This window comes from Hordeum vulgare, chromosome 1H, assembly GCF_904849725.1.
Source record: "Hordeum vulgare subsp. vulgare chromosome 1H, MorexV3_pseudomolecules_assembly, whole genome shotgun sequence".
Lineage (NCBI taxonomy): Eukaryota > Viridiplantae > Streptophyta > Magnoliopsida > Poales > Poaceae > Hordeum > Hordeum vulgare.
Genome location: NC_058518.1, coordinates 236358459 through 236366741, shown reverse-complemented (window position 1 = coordinate 236366741; position 8283 = coordinate 236358459).

Genomic DNA, 8283 nt, shown 5'->3' with positions numbered 1-8283 from the left:
TAAAACCACAATAGTTGGCGCCCAGCATGGGGCCTGCGCACGGTGGAGTTGAGTTCTCAAAGGGAGCTCTATCAGGGTTAGAAAGCTATGCGGTCGGCATCATGACTATGAGCCGCCGTCGGAAGTACTACCTCAACAACTCGCTATGGGAATCGGAGGCTGATTCCGTCGAATCTGGCTACCGACTCCCCTTCGGCAAGATCAACATCTTCATCGGCATGATCGGGACGCCTGTTTCTGAGCCGGACACTTCCACCGACATCGTCGAGCCGGCCAGGTACGTCCTCCGCATTACACGGCAGAACAAGAGTCGCTAGGTTTTCGTCGGCTTTACACAGGGAGGCGACGCGCAAGACGAAGAGGTGGGTCACGAGATCACCCCAGTCAATTCCGATGGTGAGTCATCCATGGGTGAGACGGAGTCGATCCACCCTCTTGAGGAAGGACAACTCGGGGGAGCTGTCGCTGGCAATGGATCCCGAAGTCCTCGAGAGGTCTCACCGGCAAATCACCATCTACATGGCGGGGTCAGCCCAGCCTCATCAGAATCCGACTAGCAACAACGAGATCGGAGAAACGTCCAAGCCCCCAGTGCAAACCATGGCGGCTCGAGATATAGCAGCTTGCGTCTAACGCCGTCCATCAAAGGAGACACAATGGGCGCGTTCCAGCCGACTTACACCCAACTCGCCTTTTTGACACTCCGTGCACCACCGGGGCGGGTCCTGATCGGCCTTTGCAAAACGCCCCGAGGGGAGGAACGATTGCACCGTCCAATCCGCTGCCGGCTCGGCCCATGGACGCCCATGCGAATCGATTCCAGACGCCGTGTGGTCACTTCTCAAACCCCGTCGACAATGTGCTGGCTGCAACCCACCACCTGGAATCCCTTCCGGTTTATGGAAACACCCCGGCCGAGATAGAAGCTAGAAACACCATCTAGATGCTGAAAACGGCCGTGGTTCAGCACGCGTAGTATTCCCATAGCCTTGATCGACTCCAGTCCACGCCTCAGGCAAGTCACACCAGAAGTCGCCACGAGGATTTCCCCGCAGTGACCAGCGGGCCACGACGGCTCCCCCAACACGATCTGCTCGGGATGCCCGACACACGAGCCCAGGATATTGTGGATGCAGCGCGGGCCGCGCGGCACATGGAGCCAGCGACCGTGGCGGGTCAGGCCTACCCGGCCTACATACCATCGTCGCCCGCGCCCTTGGACGTTGGCGGCAAACACATTGGAGTATCATGTCTCACGCCGGCTTTGCGCAACGAGCGCATGCCGAAGGATTTCAAAGGGCCCAGGAAGGTTCCAAACTATTCGCCGGATCTCGAGCCCGGGTCATGGATCAAGAGCTATGAACTCGCGATGGATATGCTTGACGTAAGCGAAGCGGTCTGTGCTAAATACTTCACCATGATGCTCGAAGGGACGGCACGCACTAGGCTGACGAACCTGCCGCCCAACTTCGTCAACACTTGGGCGGAACTAAAGGAGCGTTTCATCAAGAACTTCAGCGGAATCTGCAAGCGCCCCATGACTATCGTCGACTTACATCATTGTTTTCAGCGGTCGGATGAGTTGGCCCACCACTGGACCCGGCGGGTTGCGGAAGTCATTCATTCGTTGGAAGGTATTTCCGCGGATCAGGCGGTGTTGATCCTGGAGAAACATTGCCATTACGAGCCTCTGGTGCTGAATCTAGGGAGACATAAGCCAAAGGTACAGGACATGGGCGAGCTAATGGACGCCCTTACCAGGTACGCTGAGTTGGATGACACCAAGGATCCTGGAGAGGGCGACGATAAGATTGGAGTTGCCCGCAAGGGAGAGTTGCAGAAAGGTCAATCCCAGTTTCAGAACCGGGGCAATAACCACCATGGCGGGCATGGCAAGAAACGGCAACAAGAAGGTCCTACGGAATTTGTTGCTAATACTAATACTGGCAACGCAAACCCGCGTCAGAAGAAGCGGGACTTTAGTGGGAAAAAACCACGTAACTACCATGAAATGCTTAAAGGCTCGTGCCCACAGCACGCCACGGCTGATGGACCGGTGACTCACTCGTGGGAGGATTGCTACATGATGCAAGAGTTCCAGGACGAGGCGCTCAAAAGAAGTAAAGGCGGCGAACAGGGCTAGCGGCTGGAGCAACCCAGCCCATCCGGGTCACGACAGGTCAGATTCGGGGGTTTCCCCAACAAAGGACCACAGGGCGGGTCGCAGCACATTGCCGGTCAATACCAAATTCATAACCAGCAATACCACCCACCGGGAATATTCCAAGAACCCCCCCCCCCACAAGGAGACCCCCAGCGGAAGGAGGATCGGGGCGGGTTCCAAAATAAACCCAAACAGTTGAACATCGGGTTGTACCACATGTTCACCACCAACACCTACAAACGGGACCACAAGGTAAAGCACAGAACTTTCATAGTTGAGCCAGCGCTCCCTCGGTACCTTCACTGGTCAGAGAAACCCATAACATGGAGCCGGGAAGACCACCCACCCCGAGTCAACAACCCTGGCGACTTAGACCTAGTCATGGCTTCCCAAGTCGGGGGATACAACCTTTCCAAAGTCCTTATGGATGGGGTCAGCAGCATCAACATCCTATATTACGACACATTCTGGTGGATGAATCTCCTCGAGAAGGACCTGATGCCATCATCCATGGTTTTCCATGGTATTGTGCATGGTAAGTCGGCGTACCCCATTCGGCGGGTCAAGCTTAATGTGGCTTTTGGCACGGAATCGAACTACAGGAGCGAGTCTCTCTTGTTCGAGGTAGTCAAGATCAAGAGACCCTACCACACGCTGTTTGGACGACCAGCTTATGCCAAGTTCATGGCCCGCCCATGCTATGTTTATCTCAAGCTCATGATGCCTGGACCCAAGGGTCCCATCACCGTCCACGGCGATAGGAAAATAGCCCAATAGTGCGAAGAAGGAGATGCGGCTTATGCCGAGTCAGCTTGCGCGGCCGAGGAGCTTAAGTTTCACCAATCCCACGTTGACCCGGCACACATGACACCGCTCAAAAGGCCAACTATCGATCCTGAGCCGCCCCTCAAGTTCAAACCAGCGGACGACACCAAGGTTATTGATTTTACCCCGAGCGACTCCACCAAGCAGTTCACTATTGGGGCGGGTCTTGACCCCAAATAGGAAAGCGCGCTCATCGAATTCATCCGTGAGAATCGGGATATCTTTGCATGGAAACCTTCTGACATGCCAGGTGTGCCGAGAGAATTCGCTAAGCAACATCTCAATACTAACCCCAAAGTTAAGACGGGGCGACAGTACCTCCGCGGGTTTAACAAAGAGCATCGTAAGGCAATTGGAGAAGAAGTAGCCCGGCTCCTTGCCGTTGGGTTCATCATCGAGGTTTTTCACCCAGAATGGTTGGCTAACCCAGTCTTGGTACTCAAGAAGAACGACACTTTCCGCATGTGCATTGATTACACGGACCATAATAGAGCCTGCCCGAAGGATCCGTTCGCCCTTCCCCGCATTGATCAAATTATAGATTCGACGGTGGGTTGTGAACATTTGTGTTTCTTGGACGCTTATTCAGGATACCACTAGATAAAAATGGCGGTGGCGGATCAGGAGAAGACATCCTTTATAACCCCGTTCGGAGCTTCCTGTTACGTGTCCATGCCGTTTGGGCTCAAGAGCGCGGGGGCGACTTACCAGCGCTGCATCCAAAACTGCTTACACAACCAGATAGGCCATAACGTCCATGCTTACGTGGATGATATCGTGGTCAGATCTCACCGCAAGGAGTCGCTTTTGGAGGATCTCAAAGAAACATTTTACAACCTGCGTGTTTACCAGATGAGGCTTAACCGCACCAAGTGCGTTTTTGGTGTCCCCGCGGGGAAGCTATTGGGTCTCTTGGTGTCCGAACATGGAATCGAGGCCAACCCGGAGAAGATTGAAGCAATTACTTCACTTGGGAAACCATCCAACGTTAACCAAGTATAGCGCATGGCGGGTCGAATCGTGGCCTTGAGCCGTTTCATAAGTCGCCTTGGGGAGAAGGCCATCCCTCTCTACCAGCTGCTCAAGAAAACAGATCGTTTCGTATGGAAAGTTGAGGCCAACGACGCCTTCGAAGCCTTGAAGTGGCAATTAGCTAACCCACCAGTGCTCGCGGCTCCGGCAGACAAAGAACCTATGCTCGTGTATCTTGCGGTCAATTCCAAAGCAGTCAGCGTGGCAGTAGTTGTTGAGCAAAAGAAAGAAGGAAATGAACACCCCGTCCAAAGATCGGTGTATTTCATCAGCGAGGTCCTCACCCTCTCCAAGCAACGTTAACCGCATTGGCAAAAATTGGTTTTTGGGGTATTCATGGCGATTCGAAAGTTGAAACATTACTTCTAGGAACACCCGATCACGGTCGTCAGCTCCGCCCCCCTCTGTGACATCATACAGAACCGAGAGGCTACTGGACGGATTGCCAAATGGGCCATCGAGTTTTGTCCCCATCAGGTGTGGTATACGCCTCGGACAGCTATCAAGTCTCAAGCGCTCGTGGACTTCATCAATGATTGGACCGAGTTACAAACCCTGAGGAAAGACCAGATCTTACATATGGGACCATTTATTTTGATGGGTCCAGATAGTTGGAAGGCTCGGGGGCTGGCGTGGTGATAACTTCGCCTCACGGTGACAAGTTTTGCTATGTCCTCCGGCTCATGTTCCCATGTACTAACAATGCAGCAGAATATGAAGCTTTGCTCCATGGTCTGCGACTCGCCAAGGAGATGAACCTCACGAGAGTGAGATGCTTGGGCGATTCCGATCTAGTGGCGCAGGAGGTTTCTGGCACCTGGGATTCACGAGACCCTCTGATGGCGGCTTATAGACGGGCTATGTCAGATGTGGCGGGTCACTTCAATGGCTATCAAGTGGATCACATCGACCGACGGCTTAACAAAGCAGCGGACGCTCTTTCCCGCCTTCTTTCGCAGCGTAAGCCGGTTCCTCCCAATGTCTTTTTGGATATGTTATATAACCCTTCAGTAAAACTGCCTTCGGAAGAAGATCTGGTGGTACCAGACCCCGAATCTCAACTCGTGGCGGCTCTTCACGCTACTCCGGACTGGGTGATTCCCTACATTGCGTATCTTACCAGAGGCGAGTTAACTGCCGACGAGCTGCTAGCTCGCCAAGTTGTCCGTTGGTGCAAATCTATGGTCATACACAACGGCGAGTTACACAAACGAAGCACCTCAGGGGTATTTCAAAGATGAGTTTCTTCTGAGGAAGGGTGTATGATCCTCAATGAGATTCATGTGGGCGACTGTGGTCATCATGCTGGATCCCGATCCTTGGTTTCTAAAGCCTTCAGACATGGATTTTATTGGTTGACGGCTCACGCAGACGTAGAGGAGATCGTCCACCGATGTGATGGCTGCCAAAACATTGGACAACAGATGCATGTACCGGCTCAGGAATTGCGGATGATACCAATCACTTGGCCGTTTGTAGTCTGGGGGCTCGATACGGTCGGCCCTTTCAAAATTTCTTCCAATAAAAAGACTTATCTGTTGGTGGCGGTTGACAAATTTACCAAACGGGTGGAAGCATAACCTGTTAGCAGTTCTGACGCTGATACGGCCGTCAAATTCTTGAAGAAGCTAATTTTCGGGTTCGGTTATCCACATAGTATCATTACAGACAATGGTACTAACCTATCCAAAGGTGCAATGCAAGAGTTCTGCTCACGAGAGCATATCCGACTTGATGTTTCCGCGGTCGCACATCCCCAGTCTAATGGACAGGCAAAGAGGGCGAATCAGGAAATATTACAAGGGATTAAGCCTTGGCTCATGGTACCTTTGGAACGCACACCAGGATGCTGTGTCGAGGATTTGCCATCAGTTCTGTGGAGTATCAGGACGACTCCAAACCGCTCCACGGGTTTTACTCCTTTCTTTCTAGTCTACGGGGCGGAGGCAGTGTTACCAAGTGACATCAAATATGATTCCCCGCGAGTCGCCGCTTACGTGGAGCAGGACAACGAGTCGGCGCGACAAGACTCGCTGGACGCCTTGGAGGAGGAACGTGACTTGGCCGCGTCACGGTCGATGATTTACCAACAGGACTTACGCCGTTATCATAGCCGCCGGGTCAAGAGCCAAGCTTTCCAAGAAGGCGACTTAGTGCTCCATTTGATTCAAGATCATACCGGTATGTACAAGCTGTCACCTCCATGGGAGGGACCATTTGTCATCAGCAAGAATCTTCGGAACGGCTCATACTATTTGATGGATCTTCGCCCAGATCGGACAACTACGGAGGTTGAGACAACTCGCCCCTGGAACATAGCCCATCTGCGGCCTTACTATACTTAGAGCCGTGAGCTCCCTCTCTATCTTTTATCAGTTTTTAGCAAATTGTAATCCATGAATGATGAAAGCAATAAAGCTGGCACCCACGAATTTCGGGGTCCTTTGCCGTTTCAGCTTTTGAAAGCATGAGTCTTTATTGTTCTATAAGTCGCCCAAACCTGGACGCTATCAAGGTCAAAGAGCGTAATTCGCCATGTTGCACTTTCTTCAAAACTGGGCTTTGATAAACCTCCAAAGAGGACCAACGTTGCAAAGTCGCACGGTTCAAACATAGGCGCCTTATATGGTTTTGAGAAGTAAACCGGCTTACTTGGGGGCTACTAGTCCCCAACTCGTTTTGCAGTAAGAGCGTATACACTTCTGTAATCCTATGCCTAGCTTCTTCCTAAACCGTAGATCACTTGGGGGCTTCCACTCATTGAGTTCAGTCTGAATACCCACTTGGCTAGCGAAAAATTACCGCATTACAAATGGTTATACTGGACTATGTGTTGAACAAGTCGCCACATGGACCTATGTACTCAAGGCGAGTCAATCCGTTATTTGGACCCTGGACTCGTCTTGGTTAAAACATAAAAGGTACCGGCCAGAGTCACACATGGAAGTAGAGAAACCATTGGTTCATTGAACCTGCTTCAGAGAAGCTTGACTCGCGCCTGATCCGCCGGTCTAAAACAACGAGGCTTTTTTACAAAAGTTTCCTAAGGGTAACACTAGAGTTTTGCAAACTCGTCTTATCCTATTGAAACTCATTGAGTCGATAATTGTTTTCCCTTTGAACCGGTTTTGATTATAACTCGCCCCGGTTCATATTTTTCCCCGTAACCCGGGGGCTAATTTATCTCTTTCTATGATCGAGAGGGTTGGTTTATTCCTGGACATGAATTTCTGAATCAGCTGTCGTTTTCCTAACATACCAGGACAAATTTTGAGCCATTTCTTGGTTTATGAAAAAGTTGCAGGCGAGTCATGCATAAGTTTCAAGGACTACAAATGGTTCTATCCAAAAGACAATACGGCATCTTTGGTGTTACACACACACTAGCAAGATAATTACATGGCTCGCATGGCCAGAATGGGTATCATCCCCCAGCAAAGGAAGGATCCATGGGCGAGCCAGGCCGTCGCCGAGTCGCCTTGCCTTGAGCTTTCTCCGCCTTCAATTCGTAAGTCGCCCAGTTTCCAGTTATACTTGGACAAGGCGATGGACTCGTCTTCCTCGTCAAGGAAGAGAGATAGGTCCAAGTCAAGATCAAAAGGATTCTTGGGATGGCTAGGAACCAGGCTAGAAGTTTCATATGAAGGAGGCGTCACCTTGTTTTTGTTTTCGTCATAAGCAGTCTGATACTTCTTCAGGTCCAAACTGGCTACCAGTTGAGTCACCGCATAGCGAGATTCTACCATGGTCCGGTGATAATCCATCTCGGTGAATTCTGACCCATCGTCTTTCAGCTCGGGGTAGCCGGCGACTATTTCCTCGGTTTTGAGCTCCGGGGCGTACGCTAGGCACCGAGTCAGGGTGTTCAATACCCTCGTTCGGGCGGCTGATCTCTTTAATTCTTCTATTTGAAGAGGCAACATGGACAAGAAGCTAAGCATTTGCTTGATGGTCATTATTGGTCCCTTGCTGCCCATTACTACCTTCATTGATAATACGCCTCCGGTGTACAGCTGCTCAACAAAGGTGTATACGGCTCTCAACTTAAGCAGGCAGTCGTCTGGCAGGTTGACAGCTCGGGCGCCTGCAAAGGAGACATGAGTATTTGATAAATTTTGATCCCAAATTGGTTTTTCAAAAGAGTTCAAAGATCAAGCTTACCAAACATGGCGACTGTCATAATGGACACATGCTTTTTTAAGACGGTTAGCTCCTATTGGGTGGCTTCCAATTTCTCCTCTGCCTGCTCAGCACGCTTCAAG